General features: G+C 36.7%; 1 protein-coding gene and 1 long non-coding RNA gene across 4 annotated transcripts in view; one reads left to right on the forward strand and one right to left on the reverse strand.

The window, feature by feature from the left end:
- Positions 1 to 7,189: 7,189 nt before the first annotated feature.
- Positions 7,190 to 20,030, reverse strand: part of XRCC4 (X-ray repair cross complementing 4) — a 252,062-nt gene continuing 239,221 nt past the window's right edge. The window contains exon 11 of one of the 3 annotated variants that reach the window (XR_007409743.1): positions 7,190 to 8,934. The gene's annotated coding sequence lies outside the window, so the exon portion shown is untranslated. The remainder of the gene's footprint in view (positions 8,935 to 20,030) is intronic. The other 2 variants (XR_007409745.1, XM_049108299.1) reach the window with 2 other exon arrangements.
- On the forward strand, positions 16,467 to 18,885 carry LOC125754839 (uncharacterized). Its single transcript, XR_007409746.1, has 2 exons — positions 16,467 to 16,657; positions 18,602 to 18,885. It is a non-coding gene; the product is annotated as an uncharacterized LOC125754839 (long non-coding RNA).

A 20,030-nucleotide genomic window follows, 5' to 3' on the forward strand; every position in this document is an offset into this window, starting at 1 on the left:
TAGTGCCCAGTGTGGCAGCTCTGCTGAGTGCCCTTAATTTGGAAAAAGAGACAGGAGGCCTGTGTGCCCAAGAAACCCTAAAGACAGATGAGCCGGAATGGAAGGCTTTTAGGGCAAAGGACTCTCTTGAGAAGATGGCAATTATTCACCTAGCTTTTCAGGCATCAGTGACAGCTCTCTCCTCTCTTTAGTCTGCGTCAGTACAAACACTAGAAACAACAGCAAACTCCTGGATTTCCCCTCACCTATGAGAAGGCAGGTGTAATGCAGATGTTTCAAAGGCACCATACGGCCGTATGACTTATTTCTATTATAAATGGCTTTTCTACTTTACAGAATGACAGAGAGCAGCAGTAGCATAGAAAAATGCGATCTATCAATGATCCTATTTTATTTTTAGGTAATGGTTTTTAATCCTCTGCACCAAACCAAACTTGCTTGGTGTGGATTGATTTAAAAATCTGATATGTGCTATTTCTGTCCCGTGTTGGTAAAGATGTTATGAAGATACTTGAACTAGCTTCATAACAAACACAGAGATCTGACTTCTGGACAATTAAAGGTGCCAACAGCACTATTCACATACTATTAAAAAGCTTTCAATCATTTTTTTTGACTGAAATCCTTAGTAAAAAACAAGTATTATATACAACCAATACTCATATGCATATAGATGTTTGCATGGATGAAATTAATGTTTCAGTACATGTGATGCACTGTTCTATAGTACTGTACTGTTCTATTTTAATCTCTTCATTTAGTTTATACTATTCTATTGTAGGCTATTCTGTTTTTTCAAATGTTAGCTTTTAAAAGTGTTGATTTTTTTAAAAAACTGATTTCACCACTTACTAATAAACCAAAACCTATTATTTGAAAAACTATATGAAAGTACCAAGGTATTAGGGTAAATCCCTTTTTATGCTAATTTTTGTAAGAATTAAACTTTACTTATTGTAGGACATGCACTGTGCCATTACTTCACAAAATTTCTAACTTAATTTGTTCTCTACAACAAGGATAGATATTATTCCACCTCTCAGATGAAGAAAATCAAGCTTAGAGCGTAAAGAAAGTTGCTCCAGTGCACACAGCAGGTAAGTGGCAAAGCTACAATACTGGCACATAGTAAGCACACAATAAGCAATGAGCGGATGGATGGATGGATGGATGGATGGATGATGGTTGAACATGAATCACAAACCTGTTGACTTTGGACTATTGGATGTATTGACAACTAATCCTCATTGCACCATTCCTTTCTGGATCACAGTCTAACACTATGGTTTTCAGCTATCTCAAAACAAAAATAATAGTTTTTATCTGAAAATGCAAAAGTTCTTTCTTTATTGGGAGGGGTAAGAGTATAACAATAACTATAATGATTAATACTGACTGGTTACTTAGTGTGTGCCAAGACTACTCTAAGTTTTTTTTTTTTTTTTTTTTTTTACGTATATCAACAATGAAACAAAGTAGCCAGCCCAAAAGATTATTGAGGATTAAATTCATTTAATTCTTTGATGAAACCTATGGGACAGTTACTGCTATTATCTGCTTATAGTTGAGGAGACTGAGGCACAAAAAGGTTAAGTGACTTGCCTAAAGACACACAGCTAATAAAACCCAAGACATCTGCCTCAGAACCTAAACCCTTTTTACTCCTGACTGAAATCAGCCAAATTCTTCTTCTATCATGAAATCAAGGTTGATTTCTTCCAAAGGAAGCACACACACAAAAAAATGCTAAATGCTTTATTGGAGTGAGTCATCCAGGATAAGCTATTTAGCTCTCCTAACATGCTCATGAGTTCTTAACTGTAGAGCGTTTTTCTGAGGGTTTGGATATGGCCTACATTACCCAATGCAAATACTGAAGACTATGATTTTAGACTATCTTGTATTTTCATGTCTCAGTATTTTATAAAATTAGTGTTAAAATATATACCTTTTAAGAAATTAGTCACGATGTTATTTTTAATACAATCCAATTAAGAACTATTTGCAGTTAACAGCAAATCATTCTGCTAAGACAATGTTGGGGAGACAAAGAAATTCATTCTCGAGTATAATGAGTACCTTAGGGTTGGGGGGATCTGTGCTGGGACATTTCTTTGACAGAATTTAAGGGATTAACAGCAGATCTTGAAGAAGCAGCTAATTTAAAGCCAGAAGGCAGGTTTTACCTGCAGATCCCACAAGGAAACAAAAGAACAGAGACAAGAAGGTTTTTTATTTATTTATTTATTTTTATTTATTTTTTATTGGTGTTCAATTTACTAACATACAGAATAACCCCCAGTGCCCGTCACCCATTCACTCCCACCCCCCGCCCTCCTCCCCTTCCACCACCCCTAGTTCGTTTCCCAGAGTTAGCAGTCTTTACGTTCTGTCTCCCTTTCTGATATTTCCCACACATTTCTTCCCCCTTCCCTTATATTCCCTTTCACAGAGACAAGAAGGTTGACGAGAAGATGGGTGAGAGTAAAGCCGAGTCCTACAAGCTAATTTGTAAAGAGACTTTCTTCCTTTGGCCCCAGTTTATCTCCTGCATTTGTTGAAGCTTATAAGCACTACCACATAAATACAGTGGATGGAACTGGTTAGAGCTTTTATAGCAGAGAAGGCCAGTGCCCATAGATATACATGACTTTCCTTTTCTATCCAGGACCAGCACTAAGTCAACATTTCCTAGCCTCCTGACATTCTGGCCAATGAAATGTTGGTAGAAGCAATGTGTCTGGTCCCTAACAAGCTCTCGTGAGATCTTCTATTTTCTCCTTCCTTACCCACCTGCTGGATGACACCAGACAATCTTGTGTTACTGAAGAAGGCATATCAGGTAGGTCCTCAAATGACTGGATGGGACAGAGACACCCTCACAATCTACATCAGAGTGACAAGGGTGAGAAATAAACTTGTATTGTATTAGGTCACTGAGATTTTTACAGCAGCTAATATTACACTACAGCAGTGCTAAAGTGTGAACACTGGTGCAAATGCTATATTTTAAATTAAAGATTGTGATTGGCATTTAGTGTTGTAAATTAGGAATGTGGGTGTGTTATTCACACATGTGGCTGGTCTGCTCTTGTTTGGAATCATGACTACTCCCAGCAACCACCCTGGTACAACAGAACATGTAGTCAGATCGGTTCTCTCTCCACTAAACCTGCTGGAGCCTGGTGAGAACCCCACTGCCCACCTCTTGATGTATCAGACACACATACATACCTACACATACACACAAATATAAATATATATTACACATATTTATTTCTGTACCTCTTTATCTTATATATTCAAATATGTATTTAAATATCTATGCTCACTCTAGCTAGCCACCAACTATTCTGATCTCTCAGATAAATCCAGCTTGGCAGTTTCACTCCTGTATCTGCAACCTCTTTCCCTGACAGTTAAGAACCCTGGCTCTCAATATCACAATGTATTCACTTATTTGTTCATCCCAATAATATACATGTACTGAGAATTGCAAAATGACCCCTGTGAAGAATAACTTGACCAACTAGAGCACAAGAGTAATGTATTGTTGTTATGCAGTCATGAGATGGTGCTATTGAAGACAACATACATGGACCTGGAGGGTATTATGTTAAGTGAAATAAGACTGAAAAAGACAAATACCATATGATTTCATTCATAAGTGGAATTTTAAAAAAGAATAAATAAAAAGCAAAATTACACCTATAAATACAGAGAACAAACTGATGGTGCCCAGCTGGGGAGAGAAGTGGGGGAATGAGAAAAAAGGGTGAAGGTTAGTGGGAGATCCAGGCTTCTAGTTATGGAATGAGTAAGTCATGGAAATAGAAGGTATAGTATAAGGAATATAGCCAATGATATTGTGGGTTTTTTTTTAGAAATATTTTATTTTTAAGTGCTCTCTACACCCAACATGGGGCTTGAATTTATACCACTGAAATCAAGAGTTGCATGTTCTACTGATGAAGCCAGCCAAGCAAGCCTATAACCAATGATACTATAAGAGCACTGTATGGTGACAAATGGGAGCTGCACGTGTGGTGAGCACAGCAGAATATATAAATTTGTTGAATTACTATGTTGTACACCTAAAACTAATGTAACATGGTGTGTCAACTACACTCAGATAAAAAATTCAATTAACAATTAAAAAATAAGATAGAAAAAACATGGTTTTCTTCTTAAAGAAAACTGAACAAAAGCATGAGGACAAAGATAAAACTCTGAATAAAATTAATGAATTCACTGTGCTTCTTATAATAAAGATTGGCTCAAGAGAGCTGGCCTATTTAGTGTTGTTTTGTTTTGTTTTCCTGAAGCCAGTTGACAATTCTATTGGCCAATCTATGACTGCTTTCACTGTATGTTACAGGAAAAAAAGCTTCAACTAAGAATGGAGTTTAAGTACTGGATGCAGAAGAGTTAATCTTCTGCCTGCAATGTTTGTCTCTCTCCCTTCACTTATCGACATGTTAACTAACACATGAATGATTTCAAGGAGAAAAGCATTGTCTGTCAACTTTCTGCACTAAAAAAGAAATTTGATGAACATTTTCCTCATTCAATAAAAGAATCTGATTGGAGAACGACCGTATATGCTTAGATTGGTCGGTTAAAAGGATATAGGTTGTGACATTTAAAATTTCTATCTGAAACAGTCTTTTAAAAAAGGAATCTGAAAATGTTGTCACTCTGGCCAGTGATTTGGCCAACTTTCTTTACCACTGTCATTGGTAATTGCTTATTGATGTGAATCCAGACACTTAAAATAAATGTGACATCAAGACAGAAAAATATAGGCTGTATCTCTATATAAACTTCCTCTCCTTCACCAATACCATTCACAACTCCCGTGGTATATAGTGTTAGTATCCACGTTTTACAGATGAGGAAAATTAAGCCTACAAAGGTTAAATAATTGCCTAGAGTTGCATATCTGGTAACTGGGCATGAGCTGGTCTTGAACCATATCCACCTGATTCTAAAGTCTGGGGTACTCATGAATACTGCTATTGTTTTCATTCTTAGAATGTCATTTGTCAATTTTTTAAATAACTATGTGGCCATCTACTACACATTCACAATTTGCTTAACCAGACCTCTACCGAGTTACATTGAGCCTGTTGCCAAGTTTTTACTATTATGGAAAAAAAACCGCAGCAGTTAAATCTTTAGAGCTACTTCTCTTTCCATCTGTGCAAATGTATTTACTAGATAAATTCCCATGTACTGTGTAGAAAAGACATAATAAAATTAACTGATTTTTAAATTTCTGCATACTGCAAAAATAAAAACATCTTATCTATTGATAGAAAATTCAATATATCATGAGAACCTTAATTCTTCTAGTAAAATTTTTTTTTCTTTGTATCTAGAGTCTATTAATGATCCTAGAGACCATAAAGTGGGCAATGAAAATATAGTATATTGAGAGAGTGGTACAAAGTTGTTTAAATATGTCCACTTTAGGCCAGAATATATGAATTGTAATTTAGGCACCATTGTTTATTAGCTGTGTAACCTTGAAAACATTACTATTCTCTACACCACTTTCTCATGTGAGATAATCTAATCACTATTTTCTATAGGGCTATTTTGATCATTATATAAGAAAATGCATGCAAAGCACTTAGTAGTAGTTACGTAAAAAGTGGTCAATAAATATTCATTACCAATGTATCTGTTAGTTTTGTACCTTTGTCTTTGGTGTGTATGACATCATTTTTAGTATCCAAATCTCCAAGAGTTAATATATTATTATTATTTTAATATGTTATTATTTCACTCGTTCAACCAGATTTACTGACCACTTACTATGTACCAGGCACTGTTCTAGATGTTGGGGATACAGTAGACCCGTGGAAAATGGATTCATATTTAACAGCCATCAAAGTTCTGTAGCAATCAGAATGTTTTAATGTATTTTAACTTAAAAAATAACATCAGTTAAATAATATCCTCCTAAGCAGAATTTAGGACATTCAATTATAACTCTAAAGATTTGGTGTTATTTTAAATTGATTTTGATACTTTCCTACAAGTGAAAAATGACACCACTGTTTATGGGTCAATAGCTAGTGGGAATTCTTTTTACAGCTGCCTTGTGTCATTTATCTTGATCAGACACTAAAGAAGCCATTTCTGGGTAATTTACAAGATCATTGTGTCTTTTATACCCAGGCTTCCGGATCACCAAAGAATACAGCTTTAACTTTATTTTCATTTATCCATGGAGAAAAAGAATATGTAACAAAAGTCTCAAATTTACATTTAAATTCACTTGTTTTTAAAATACCAGTTGAACAAAAATATTAATTGGTAACAACTGCAAAAAGAGGGAACTTAAATGTATATTTCACCAGAGATATACATTTTTGAAACTTCAATAATTTAGTATCAAATAGAATATACTTTGCCTTTTAGTGTCTTTCTAATCTTTCTCTAGATCTATGCATTATTATGCATATGTATACATATCTACATATATCAAAAATAAATGTATAAATACAGATATGTGTATAGACACACATACACACACATATATACATATATGTATATATGTATACCATTTTTTTTCTCCCACACCACCAGCAGTGGTATTTGGTGGATAAGCAGCAATTTTCTTATTGTTATTTAAGTCTGTGTGTATGGTTTGGAAAAGTTAGTAAGGGATCAAAGTCTGCGGGGAATGATGTCATAACAAGGTAATATGGAATCTGATTATGTGCAACGCTGGATATTTACACAAAGAGGTCAGAAACCAGCTGGCTACATATAAACTAAAGAAAAACCAACAAACTTCCTAAGACAGTTCTTATTCTTGATCTGCTATGAACTTGCAAGCTTAGCACAATTTTCTAAGACCCAGATATCGAGAATGTTTCCTAAGTCAGCACAAATACACTCAAAAATGTTGTGTGGCTTGTTCTCCAAATTATACTGGAGGCAATAAAAAAATCTGTTTCCTTTCCCTTTGCATGATATTATTTAAAGATTATAATACTGTTTTGAAAAACTGTAGCAAAAAAAAAAAAAAAAAAAAAAAAAAAAAAAAAAAAAAAAAAAAAAAAAAAAGAAAAACTGTAGCAACATTTTACCTCTATGATTTAGGGTAAACATCCTTCAATAAAACAACTTGGAGATATTTTTATCTCTATTTTTATTCTAAAGATTTGAACATCTGTTCACATTTGGTTTTGGGGTAGACTCCATTGATTTGTCTGGGCTATTGTCTGGAATATTGGAAGAGACAGTTACCTGAAAAGTCAGCTCTATGATTCTTTGCCTTCATCTCTTCTACCTTCCTTTTTATTTCCCTCTTTTCTTTCCTTCTCTTTTCTCTCATTTATTTTTGTCTTCCACCCCTTCTCCTTTCTTTCTCATGACTCTAAAATATTAACAACCAATATTATAAAAGATTAGGTAAGCAGATAAAAACTTGGGTCACAGTGCAAAAAAATTACTGAATTGTTAAACTATTTTATCTTCATCAAGTATATTCATTCTCTTCAAAGAATTGAAGGCATATTCTGAATTGGGTAATGGATTGATTAGAGAAAGGAAAAGGGAACTAGAAATGTGGTATTTCTGGATAAGTCCATAAAAAATGATGACAAACCAAAGGTGTACATTAAGGCCTAATAACAAGAATAGATATAGGCTAGGATCGCAATTCCAACATTAGATTGAAGATAAGATTTAAATTCTTTGGGGGATCCCTGGGTGGCTCAGCGGTTTAGCGCCTGCCTTCGGCCCGGGGAGTGATCCTGGAGATCCCGGGCTCCCTGCAGGGAGCCTGCTTCTCCCTCTGCCTGTGTCTCTGCCTCTCTCTCTGTCTCTCATGAATAAATAAATAAAATCTTAAAAAAAATTCTTTGATGGAAATATAAATAACTGCCCTATTCATTCTATAATACCTTTAATAATTTTTTTTCTTTTTTAAACTCTTGATTGCCATGCCATCCATTTTTTTGCGAGGTTAAAAAGCCCTCAGCTCCATGGTGTATGGAGCCATTCGTATTAGAATGGTTAAACAATAAAAAGAAGTCTCACACTAGCATAAAATCCATGGATTTGCTGATCACAATGTACATTAGCTTATTGATGGACTTTAATATCTGGTAGACTCTAAATGCTTTACAAAGTCATAGAGATATTCTGGCATTTACAGTGAAACTCTTTTCTGAACATTTGGTTTTAATAATATTGAAGATCTTCTAGTTTAACTTTCTTTCACATTTATAGACACTTCGTTAAGCCAGTCTTTTAAAATAAAAGAAAAATGGTTAATGATCCCATCTCAGGACAACATAGTGTAGCAACGGACTGCAGGCTCAAGTACCAAAAGGGCAAACACAAATAGTTGTAAAACAACTATAATGTAACGACCCACATTTTGTGTCACCATGACTCAGGATACCCAGATAGGGTCAAAATAAAATAGTGGTAAACAAAGCTAAAATGTCAACATACATTTGGGCTGGTCCACTCTGTCTAGAGCAATTAATTCCTCCATTCCCTATCCTCCTCTCATTTCCCCTGATGTTCACTCTGCTTTACCAGTCTTTGAAGTTCAAGGAATTTATGAAAGAAAATCTGTTCCATGATGTGAACTAGTTTTTCTACTTCGTGTCTAAAAGGGCTACTTAGCTTTTGCTTCTTTTCCCAAGACCAGAGAGAAGACTCCGAAGTCCCAGAAGATCTAGACACAACACAGCAACCTCCTACAGGGATGTGAAGCCTTGAATTTCTCAGGAGAATGTAATTAATTGCTTCTTTGGCAAATAAGGGAGGGCAGTGTGAGTCATTCACTCATGGTAAGCTCCGATGGAAGTTTTATTTTATATTCTTCAAAGTGGGAACAGCTTCTTTTTTTTTTCCCCACAGTTATAACAATATTCTGTGCTTACTCTTAAAATATCAAAGAATCTAGAAAGGTAAGAGAAGAGGTCTCAATTGTAACTTTGCAAGCCATACAGCCATTTTGTTGCATATTCTACAATTTTTACTATGGAAACACACACAGAGTTGTTTAACAAAATACATCCTTGTTACAGTTGTGGTGAAAAACACATAAAATAAAAAAAACACGTAAAATAGACTTTACCATTTTAAGTGTACAGTTCATCAGTGTTAAGTTTATTCACATTGTTCTGGAACAGATCTCCAGCACTTTTTCACCTTGTAGAACTGAGATTCTATGTCGTTTTTAACAAAAGCGGTCCCTCAGCCCTGGTAACTACCATTCTACTCTGAGTTTAAATACTTTAGATACCTTATATAAGTGAATCATGCAATAGTTGTCTTTTTGTGAATGGCTCATCTCACTTAGCATAGTGTCTCCAAGATTCATCCATAGTATAACATGCGACAACTTCCTTCCCTTTTAAGGCTGAACAATATTCAATTATATGTATGTACCAGATTGTTTTTATCTGTTCATCCATCAGTTGACATTTGGGCTGCTTCTCTCTCTTGGCTATTGTGAATAACACTGCAAAGAACATGGGTGTGCAGATATCTCTCTCTTTTTTTTTTTTTAAGATTTTATTTATTTGTTCATGAGAGATACACACACACACAGAGGCAGAGACACAGGCAGAGGATGAAGCAGGCTCCATGCAGGGAGCGCGATGTGGGACTCGATCCCAGGACCCCAGGATCATGACCTGAGCCAAAGGCAGACGCCCAAACGCTGAGCCACCCAGGTATCCCAGATATCTTTTTAAATGAACATTTATATCGTTTATAATTCTCAAAACTATGAACCTAAGTATTTGTATAATCGATCAATTATTCTTTTAAAAAGTTCCTATCAGTAGGATTTCTGAGTCAAAGGCTCTATGCATAAAAAGGAACCTATATTTCAAGTAATACATGTGTCAGGTACAGATCAAACATTACAATATTTTTTATTAAAGCAAGCCTTTTTTTCCTTTTCTTTTTGAGTATAGTTGGCACACAATGTTACATTAGTTTAAATTGAACAACACAGTGATTCAGACAAGTTTATATGTTATGCTATGCTTACAGTATGTGTAGCTACCCTGTCCCCATACATCATTATTACAACATCATTGACCATATTCCTTATGCTGTGCGTGTATTCCATGATTTATTCATCCCATAACTAGAAGCCTGTATTTCCCTCTCCTCTTCACTCATTTTGCCCAGCTCCTACCCCCCTCCCCTCTAGCAACCATCCATTTGTTGTTCTCTGTTGTATTTATAGGTCTGATTCTGCTTTTTATTTGTTTATTCATTTAAAACAACGGTCTTTTTCCCCGTGCCTCTCCATTGTCAGCCCAATGCCCCAATAGATCCAGAAACAAATTTTTAAAATTGTTTTTGGTTTCATTCTCTGTCCCTTACCACAGTTATTCTAGACCATTGGTTCTGAACCATGACTACACATTGGAATCACCTCAGAAGCTTTTTAAAAAAATACTGAATTCTGTACTCTATGCCATTTAAATAACGCATCATCTTTTAAAGTAGGGCCTGGGCTATTTTTAAAAAATGGTATTTTTTTAAAAGCTCCCTAGGTGATTCTAATAACCCATAGCCAAAGCTGAGAATTACTCTTTTAAAGGAGTGATATTCAAACTTTAATATGCAGATAAAACACTGACAGATCTTGTTAAAATGCAGATCCCATTTCAATAATTCTGCAGTGGGGAGGAGGGCTGAGATTGGGCTTTTCTGAAGTGATGTCAACACTTCATTTTGCTGTATGAAGGAGCTAGATAATATATGTATTCTTCTGTTCAATTACTTTAGACAATATGCAGTGATTCCCTAAGGTGAAGACGAGGGGGGGTGTTGATCATTTTCATTTCCATCTCAATATATATTTTTAAGATTTTGTTTATTTATTTGAGATAGAGAGAGCTCAGGCTGGGGGTGGTGGCGGTAGAGGGAGAGGGAGAAGCAGACTCACAGCTGAGCAGGGACCCAGACATGGGGCTCGATCCCAGGACCCCAGGATCATGACCTGGGTCAAAGGCAGATGCTTAACCACCTGAGTCACCCATGTGCCCCTCCAAGTCAGTATTTGTTAAATTACTTTTAGTTTTATTATTGGTTTCTTTTAGGTAATAAAACAAAATTCTCATTTCTTTTTCTAATTTTGACAGTATTGCTTGATCTTGACCACTCCTTAAAAGATGAGATAGTTTTCTATTTTTCCATCTTTCCTCCTAGAAAACTTTTGTTCCATCTTTTGTTAGCTTTGACATGTAATCCAAGTAGCTAATATTTCTGTTCTCTCCTGCAAATACAAATATATCTTCCACGTTATGTCATTAGGTTGTCTCTTAAGTAGAAAACCGATAAAATGATTTGCCAATGTTAGCTTTAATACAAAAAACAGATATACACCATGCCAATTGATGCACTAGGCTTCCAGTGCCTTTTCCATGGGCCCTTGTAGAGGAATCTAGGCCACCCAAATGATATTGTTTGTAGCATGAAGGTCCATGGATTCCTTAAAACCTAAGCATTTAATTTTCATCACATTTTGATCAAGACTTTGCAGTACAACTTTTCCGCTGCAATTTCTAGTACTTCCTACTCCCACACCTTTTGTTGCTTATCCTTTAGTTTCTCCAGACTCTAAGCCATATGAGCATTCCATAAGCCACATGCTGTCCCTGAGGTTCAGCCTACCCCTGGGACTTATTGTTCCAGTCTCTTCAGGACTCGTGGTTCCTAGAGCCCTGTGGCAACCTGTAACACCCTTTATTCCTTTCCTGGGTCCGAGCCACTGTTCCCACCTTCCTTGGTTACCGATCTCTTCTGCTGACACTCAAGTAGCTTCATATGAGATGACACATAGGTGATAAATGTACTTAGTGCTTGTATCTCTGAAACTGTTTATAGAGAATTCTAGGTAAAACGTTTTACTTCAGAACTTTAAAGGTATCAGTTGGAATCTCTTTCCTTTGTGAATTGTGACTTTTTTCGCCCTAGTGGCTTGCAAGGTTTTCTTTTTAATTCTATTATTCTGAAATTTCACCACAGTGTGTCAAGTTGGGGGGTTTGTTTCCATTCATTGGGTTGGACACTCAGTGAGCCATTTCAAACCAGAGTCTTATTGTTCTTTAGCTCTAGCACATATCTTTTTTTATTATTTGGTTGAATAATTTAAACACTGCCTTGCCTCCTCTCTTTCTGAGGTTTTTAATAGTTGAATACAGGCTCTCTCCATGTGTTCTTCAGATTTTCCATCCTTTGCCTTTTATTTAATGTTTTGAAAGATTTCCTTGATTTTATTTTTTCCAGTATCTCTACTAATTTTTTTTTATTTTGGCAAATTATATTTTAAATCCCTAAGAGTGCTTTCTCATTCTCCCCTCCTACTTCCTGTTTTGTAGATGTATAGTCTTTTCTTGAATCTTTTTGAGAATATTTCTAAGGATGATTTTTTTAAATTCTTTTTGTTTCCTCAATCATCTGTTTCCTCTGAAACAGATGAACCTGAAAAACAGGTTGTTTTTCTATATTTTAGAATTTGGTATTTCTCTTTTTATACTGCTAGTTCTCCTCATGTTCTAGTGACTTCTGTTATTAAGAAAGCAGGCCTGGGTAGATGGAGATGTTTCTGCTTTGGTAGTGGCATAAGACTATTCTCCTAGGAGGTCTCTCCCCTTTTGAAATGTTTTCCTGGGTTGGGGCAAGCAGCGTTGACCAGTGAACTCAGATCAATGGGAGTGGGAGCGGGCTGTCAGGCTGAGTGCCTGCACAATGCTCAAATGATAATGGCTTCCCTCTGAGGCATCAACAAATTTAGACATGTTATCTTTTCCCAGCATGTTCCGTTTCTTTAGAAGGGAGTCATCATCTATTTTGTCTGGGGTAAAATGCGAGTTGCCTGCTTACATATGTGGGAGATAGGGGGCTGACTTGAAGAATTCTGGGCATAGTCAGACCTTTAAGTAATCTCTGTCTTTAGTTCCATCTTTCACTCTCCCTCTGTTGTGTCTACTGACTGCACTCAAGGCATCTCAGGGGTTCCACAAGGCAGATTAGCTTTCTTCCTCTACAGTGCTGTCAGAGGGTACTCTAGGCTGATGATTTCTCTGTCCTCTTTTCTGTCTAATGGCTCTCATCTACCTCTTTGTATTCCAGGAATTTATTAAATAGCTCAACCTTTGGTGACACACACATTTCCCATTCTCGTTTGTTGGGCCAGGCAGATGCCCTTTTCATTTTAGTCATTACTATGTTCTCCTGCTCTACTCTCCATCACAGAGCAGTGAGAAGCTCCTGTAAATGACACTTATGTGCCAATGGGCTTCCATGGAAGTTCAGCCAGTGGGAAGCCCTGGAAGGATACTGGAGAGAGAGAAAAGGAAGAAGGCAATATATTCCTCCCTTCCCTTTCTGCCCTGGGCAGCATGTCTAGAAGTGTTGCATTTCTTCTTTCTTGTCCAACACCTCCTGACCTCAAGCAGCCCCTTTGTGTATGGTTTCAGCTCTTGCCATGCAGACTGGGCTTCTTAGACTCCAGCAATAATTTCTTCCTTGGCCCCTTCAGCCCTAGTTGTGGCAGTAGTGCCTGATGTCGCAAATTCATCTGGCTTATTAGACGTTCCTAACACTTTCAGAAATAGGTGCCCATATTGAGTTTTCTCTATTAAACTATTTGGTTCAATTTTCCTGACTGAACTTGAGAGATACAGATATAAAGGGGGATTCTAGTCTACATTTCTATATTTTGAATTCAATAAGGTCTTGGAAGAAATGAGAGGCCAATGCATGTGTTTAGCCTGCCATCTTGAATTGGAAAAAATATACATTTTGAGGCTTTTGATACATATTGCCAAATTGCCTACTAGAATGTTTGTATCAAATTACATCCCCACTGACTGTGATGGTATCCATATCCCATCACCCTCAAAACACAGGGTATTGATGCTTCTTTTTAAACACTGCATCCAGTCTTTGTACAGGGATCTAATGAAAACTTCAAGTTTTCCTGGCTCAGATGATTTCATATTTGTGTTGTTCTAACAGCTGGAAATGATCTATGAGGAGATAGAGCCAATAGCACTCTCCTAACATTTGATTCAAGATGGTTGGCCACGTTACTAAGGAGCCCAGAATCTCAACAGTATGAAAAAGAAAGCAGCTTTTCCAGTGTCTGCTTCTGATATCTAAAAGGAAGGAATTATTCTGGCTCTCTAGAAAAGTAAAATTCCCCAAGATAAATAAAATCATTGCTAAGATCCAAATTATTAAAGCATGACTCAAAGAAGAGAGTGTCTCACAAAAGACTGAGTTAAAATCAACTCCTAATATCTCTGCTTCCTAGCTTAAAAATTCATTGGAGAAAGTTGCCACCTGTCTCTCCGAGGATCTCTCATAGATTTCCAGTTAGAGTACTAAACACAGAATAGGAGTACTAGAAATCAGGAACCTCCAATTTCACCTTATGAAGTAGTGGCATAATTGCAGCTTTCTCTGTAAACATGTGGAAATATCAATCTGGAGTCTTGATTAGCCACAGGTGTCCATGACTCAGCCCATTTTATGGTGGCTTCACCCAATACTTACTTTCCCTGCAATATTGCTCTTGATACTTACCACCTTATCACCTGCTAGTCATCATTCCACCCACTCCAGACCTCCTGTGCCTGCCATGTGCCTTCTGCTTGCACAGAGTATATTGAGATATGCTTTTACACCAACTAATCGCTCTTGAATGCACATAATTTACACTCTTTGGTCTCAGTTTTCTTATCTATTAAATGAGGCTAAATGATCCGGGAACTTCCATTCAGCTCTGAGAAGGAGCTATGATGGCTGGGAAATAATGTGTCTTTAGTAAAGTCATTTAGCTAGGGCTGTTATATTCTCAAATCTGGCCACGTGATCTTGTTTTCCAGAAAGGTTATTTTATTTTTTTATGTGTTCAAAGCATGAGTTTAAGTACTTAAAATGCAGTACAATTTTTTTCTATCCTGTTCTGACATTTCTCTTTTTCTCCTTCTTGTCTTAATATTCCAGGAGCGTCAAAGAGTGGAAGTGTTTCATCTCTCTCTTGACGTCCGAGAGGGCCATGCTCTGTTATTCAGTGAGTCCATTCACATCTCTCTTACTCTCCCTATCGTCCACCAACAGGTTACTGTGGGATGAAGAGATTTGGTTTTATGAAATGATGAACCAGTGCTCTGACTAAACCCAAATGTTTTGGTGACTGTTGGGGTGGAACCCAATAATTCTGCCAAGTTGGGATTAGCACCAGTGCTACTTCCCCCTTGGTGGAGATTCAGCTCAAAATCATGGTTAAAGAGAGATGAAGGAAATCCAGTATGCAAGTGGACTGCAATTATAATGACCACCCAAAGTTTTTTTTTCAAAGCTTCAAAGAAAGGAAAATGGAAAACCTCATCACACACATTAACACACCATTTGTAATTTGCCTAATGCGTATCTTTGTTGAAAACTATTTCTAGTGAGATGGATGAAAAGCTAACATGGTCAACAGATCAGGCCAAATCAAGCACAAAAAAAAATGTCCCTAGGGCTTTTTAAATTTCATATCACCACAATCTTCTATATACATAATTTCTTACCAGTCTTCTCAGTCACAACTTGTTCCTTTGAACCCTAAGAATCAAGGTAAGGTTCAAAAATCATCTTATAAAATAACCATTTATCATTCTAGTCTCAAAAGTTGTAAGATGTACTAAACACATGTTTTACTTCCTATTAAGGAATTTAAATTTAATCTAGTTACCTCCTTATTAAAGATGGGACATCAAAGAATTCAGTATGAATAAAACATTCTGTACATGTTGTCCTTTTTGTGCATAAGTTAAGTCTTGGAAATCAATTTGCTTTTTTTATCTAGTATTCCTAGAAGAGATAACTAGCAGGAGTCAACAATGTATGGCACAGGATTCCAGAAAACTGGGTTCCTCTTGCTCTATGCTAACTACTTGGAACAAGTACACAGACTAATTTGTCCACACAAGATACAACTTCTAAATGAAGTCTGTTCTTCTCTTAGCATTCGTTATGCTCGGCAAATACCAATCCTAACTGAACCCAGTTCTTTACTAATGGCTGAGGCACAAGATAACAGTTTTATCTATATATTTCCAAGATGAAGTTTTGCTGTCTGTCTATTCTCAGTCCAAGTAAATGCATAAGTAAGTCTTCTCTATATTACAGGTGATACAAAAAAAAAGTATGTTTTATGGATAACAAATGGCATCTCTATTTTATTCACACTATTTCTCTGGGAAGTAAGGAGTATTTTTCGAGTCTTCTGAACATATCTGGAAATTTAGAGTTGCAAAGCAAAAAAAAAAAACAACTGAGAAATTTCATTAAATGATATCATTAAAAGACACCCACCAATGGGGAGATATGAAGAAAAGCAAGTCCACTTTTTTTTACAAGTGTATCAAGGTTCATGATTAGAATGAGCCCACAACCAGGCAAAGACTTGACTTCAATACAAGGAAAGGCCTTTTGTCTGGCTGCGGCCTTTGACGTTAGTGGAGAACATATGAGGTTGAGTAATTTAAGAAATGCTGGGGGAACAAACACTTCCGGAAAGCACTTTTACACTGTGGATTACGCTGTGCCTACTGCCTCTGTACAGCATCTGCCTTATCTGGTGCTTAGACAAGAAGTACACGTGAGTAGGTCCCCTTCGTAAAGAAGCTGACTTCCAAAGAGAGGTCAAGTGGCTAGCTTGTGAGAAGAGAGCTAGGCAGTGGGAGATCAAGGATTGGAACGTCAAAGTTAGTGACTCCAGCCTACTCTATCCTGCTGTGACACTATCTCCACTTTGCTGGGAAAAAAGTGTTGCTGGAATTATCTATCAATGGAACAGACGTTTGTGCTATTTGCAGTTATTTGGGGGAAATGTTTCTGGTTAACAGTAAGAAATATTTGCTTCTCGTGTTTCAGAGGTCATCATGAATGGTGTAGGTATGGGACTAATTCTTTTTGGCAGCCATGCCCTGGAGGGAAAGGGGAGCCAGAATTATCTCACAGACAAATAGAAAGGAACAGCAAGTTTTACACCCACTGGCTTTAAAACGACAGCCAGTTCCCCTTGTGACGTCTGCCTCAAGCTGAGTAATGCACTTGAGAACTGTTTTGCCAGCCTCTCAGAACGTAATCTTTAACCCCTTTTATTTTGGATCCTGGGACACTGTGGCATTGGAAAAAATGATACACTGCCAGGTTAAAAACAATAAAATTTAAACTGCCTTTCTTCTTCTTTCTCATATGCAAAGATGCAGAAGCCAATGCTATTGGTAACTGTGCATGACAGTGTGTGGTGGAAAGGGTCAAGTCAAAACTCTGTGACTCACACATCCTATTCACTTCCGTGTGGCCATAACATTAGTGGCCATAATAACATAATAAGAGTATTCAGAATGTCGGGTGATGACTGGCTTTTTCACCTTGATAAATACTTGGTGCTCACAGGTTAATATTTCTATGTCTCCCAATAATCTATTTGCTTGTAGTACTCTAATAAATTTCAACAATTCTTAGAGATGCTAGCTAGTGTTGAAGCTATTCTAGTCTATTCTATTTATGCTGAATTTGATTATTTTAATGCCATTTTTTTCCGTTCTAATCATTGGTGATAACTTGGAAATAAATATGCAATGGCATTTGACAGTTCATTATTCCTATAGGTAAATATTCATTGGGTTTAGAGAGAATGGTGGTGTTAAGCTGATTAATGGTTAATTAAATCAAATATTTATTTGTTCCATTATTTCATTTGTAGTTTAGGTTTCCTTTTACATTCTTTTTATATGCTTTCTGACATGACATATTTTTAAAGACTATGGAAATAATTTAAAGATTTGAGCTCTGGTGGATGTTTATCTACTAAGTTTGAAAATGCAATATTTTGATAATACTGTACTATAACTGTCACACAAATGCTTTTCTAATGTTTTAACGTTGAGTATTGCAGTTGCTGCTTTGTACAGAGGTTACTGCAATAAAGGAAGTGGCTTCATTAAAACTAAAAAAAATAAATAAATAAATAAAATTGGGCAGGGCCTCACAGACTTCACTCTTGAATAACTCACATGGTTTCTGCTCTACTATGAAACCACCAATATTTTTGTAATATTTTTCTTTAAATTGACTCATTCTATTATTTTAAAAGATTATATCATGATAAAGGATAAAGAATAGGTGGATAAAGAATATATTGCTTGCCTTAAATAGATGGTAAGTATAAAATACATATACAGTGAATGCAAATCAGTGCTTTAAAATTTATGTAAATACTGATATCTTGTGCTAAAGGCTCTGAATGTGAGGCCTAGATACTCTCTGTTAAAAAATAAATGAAAAACAGTGTAAGGGCAGGGACACTGAAAAGAAGCATTAAATATATGCAAATACCAAATTAAGTTTTCCTCTTTTGTGTGATCAGAAAGATTGAAAGAAAACTGTTAAGTCAACTTTTCATTATGGGAATCAGAATAATAATGTTGGGTCATTGTGCCATCTTGTGTGCTGTCCACTTTGGGAAATATTTCAGTAAAGAGTCTTTATAAAACATCTTAATTTTGAAAGGGCATTTTTTTTTTTTTCTAAGTAGGCTCTACACCCAGTGCAGAGCCCAACATGGGGCTTGAATTCACAACCCTGAGATCAAGACCTGAGCTGAGATCAAGACCTGAGCTGAGATCAAGAGTCAGATGCTTGGGGATCCCTGGGTGGCTCAGTAGTTTAGTGCCTGCCTTCCACCCCGGGCATGATCCTGGAGACCTGAGATCAAGTCCTGCATCGGGCTCCCTGCATGGAGCCTGCTTCTCCCTCTGCCTGTGGCTCTGCCTCTCTCTGTGTGTCTCTTATGAATAAATAAAAGCTTAAAAAAGAAAAGAGTCAGATGCTTAACTAAGTCTCCCAGATGCCCCCGAAAGAGCATTTCTATTGCTCACTTAGACACTAGTGAGAAAGAGAACTGAGACAAGGGTGGGTGTTGCTTTACCTTCACAGTCAATTCCATTCGACACAAAATATGAATTATGTGCTCAGCTATTTCAAATAGTTTATTATTCTATTGGTGAAGAGAGAAAAATACATTTAAAACAAATAGCCACAAAACAAATCAACACTCTTAAGGGTGCATGCTAAGGAGGTAGGCAGATAAGAGCACACAAAGAGCCTTTGGGTTCTTCTTTCGTGAATAAAGGACAAAACAACACTCCTTACAGATGGATAAATTAGAAATGGGCCACAAATGGATGGAAGCAGCCCAGTGGGGCTCAAGGCATGGTGAAGAGGAGGCAAGAACAAGAAAAATGAGATTTCTGGTCCTACTTTCCTGCCCCAGGGGCACTATCAGTGTTCAAAGGAGGGAGAGAAGCCCCACTCATGCTAAACATTATACTTTCAACGTCTATAGCTTGAGAAAATGCATAATGATCAAAGGCTTCTATTAATTCACCGAAGCAAGTAAGTGAATTTATATTTTATTCATCACCTCATCTATCGACATTTAAAAAATAGTACTGTGTCTGTGTATGACATATTATTTATTTAGTCTACTCATACTGAATGTGCATATGGATTTAAAGACCCCCTCACAATAAATTCTGCTACCCTCGGGGGTCCGAGACCTACTGGTTGGTAACCACGGAAAGGACAGGCTTATGATTGATGACAGTGAGGAGGGCCTGGGGCACATCTGCGGGTCCTCTATTGCTTTTATCATCATGACCCTCACACTTTCTTCCTGAAACTCTGCACTCCTCTCTGTTTACTGAAAATACTTTCTGTATAAACTTCAACAAGTTGGTTATGATTCTCCACAGTGGGAACATTTTTTTTCATGCTAAAAAATGAATTTGTGCTTTAATTGGAGACTTTCACAAGTGGGAGAAAAGTCATTTTAAATTCAAGATGTACCACGTCTTCTGCTGCATTTAATAATATTTTAGTCCTGAAGCTAGGTGGTGAATACATGGTTGTTTGCTGTGTGACTCTTCATACCTTTGTGACATCCATATTTAATAATAAATGAA

The sequence above is a fragment of the Canis lupus genome, chromosome 3, assembly GCF_003254725.2.
Source record: "Canis lupus dingo isolate Sandy chromosome 3, ASM325472v2, whole genome shotgun sequence".
Classification (NCBI taxonomy): Eukaryota; Metazoa; Chordata; class Mammalia; order Carnivora; family Canidae; genus Canis; species Canis lupus.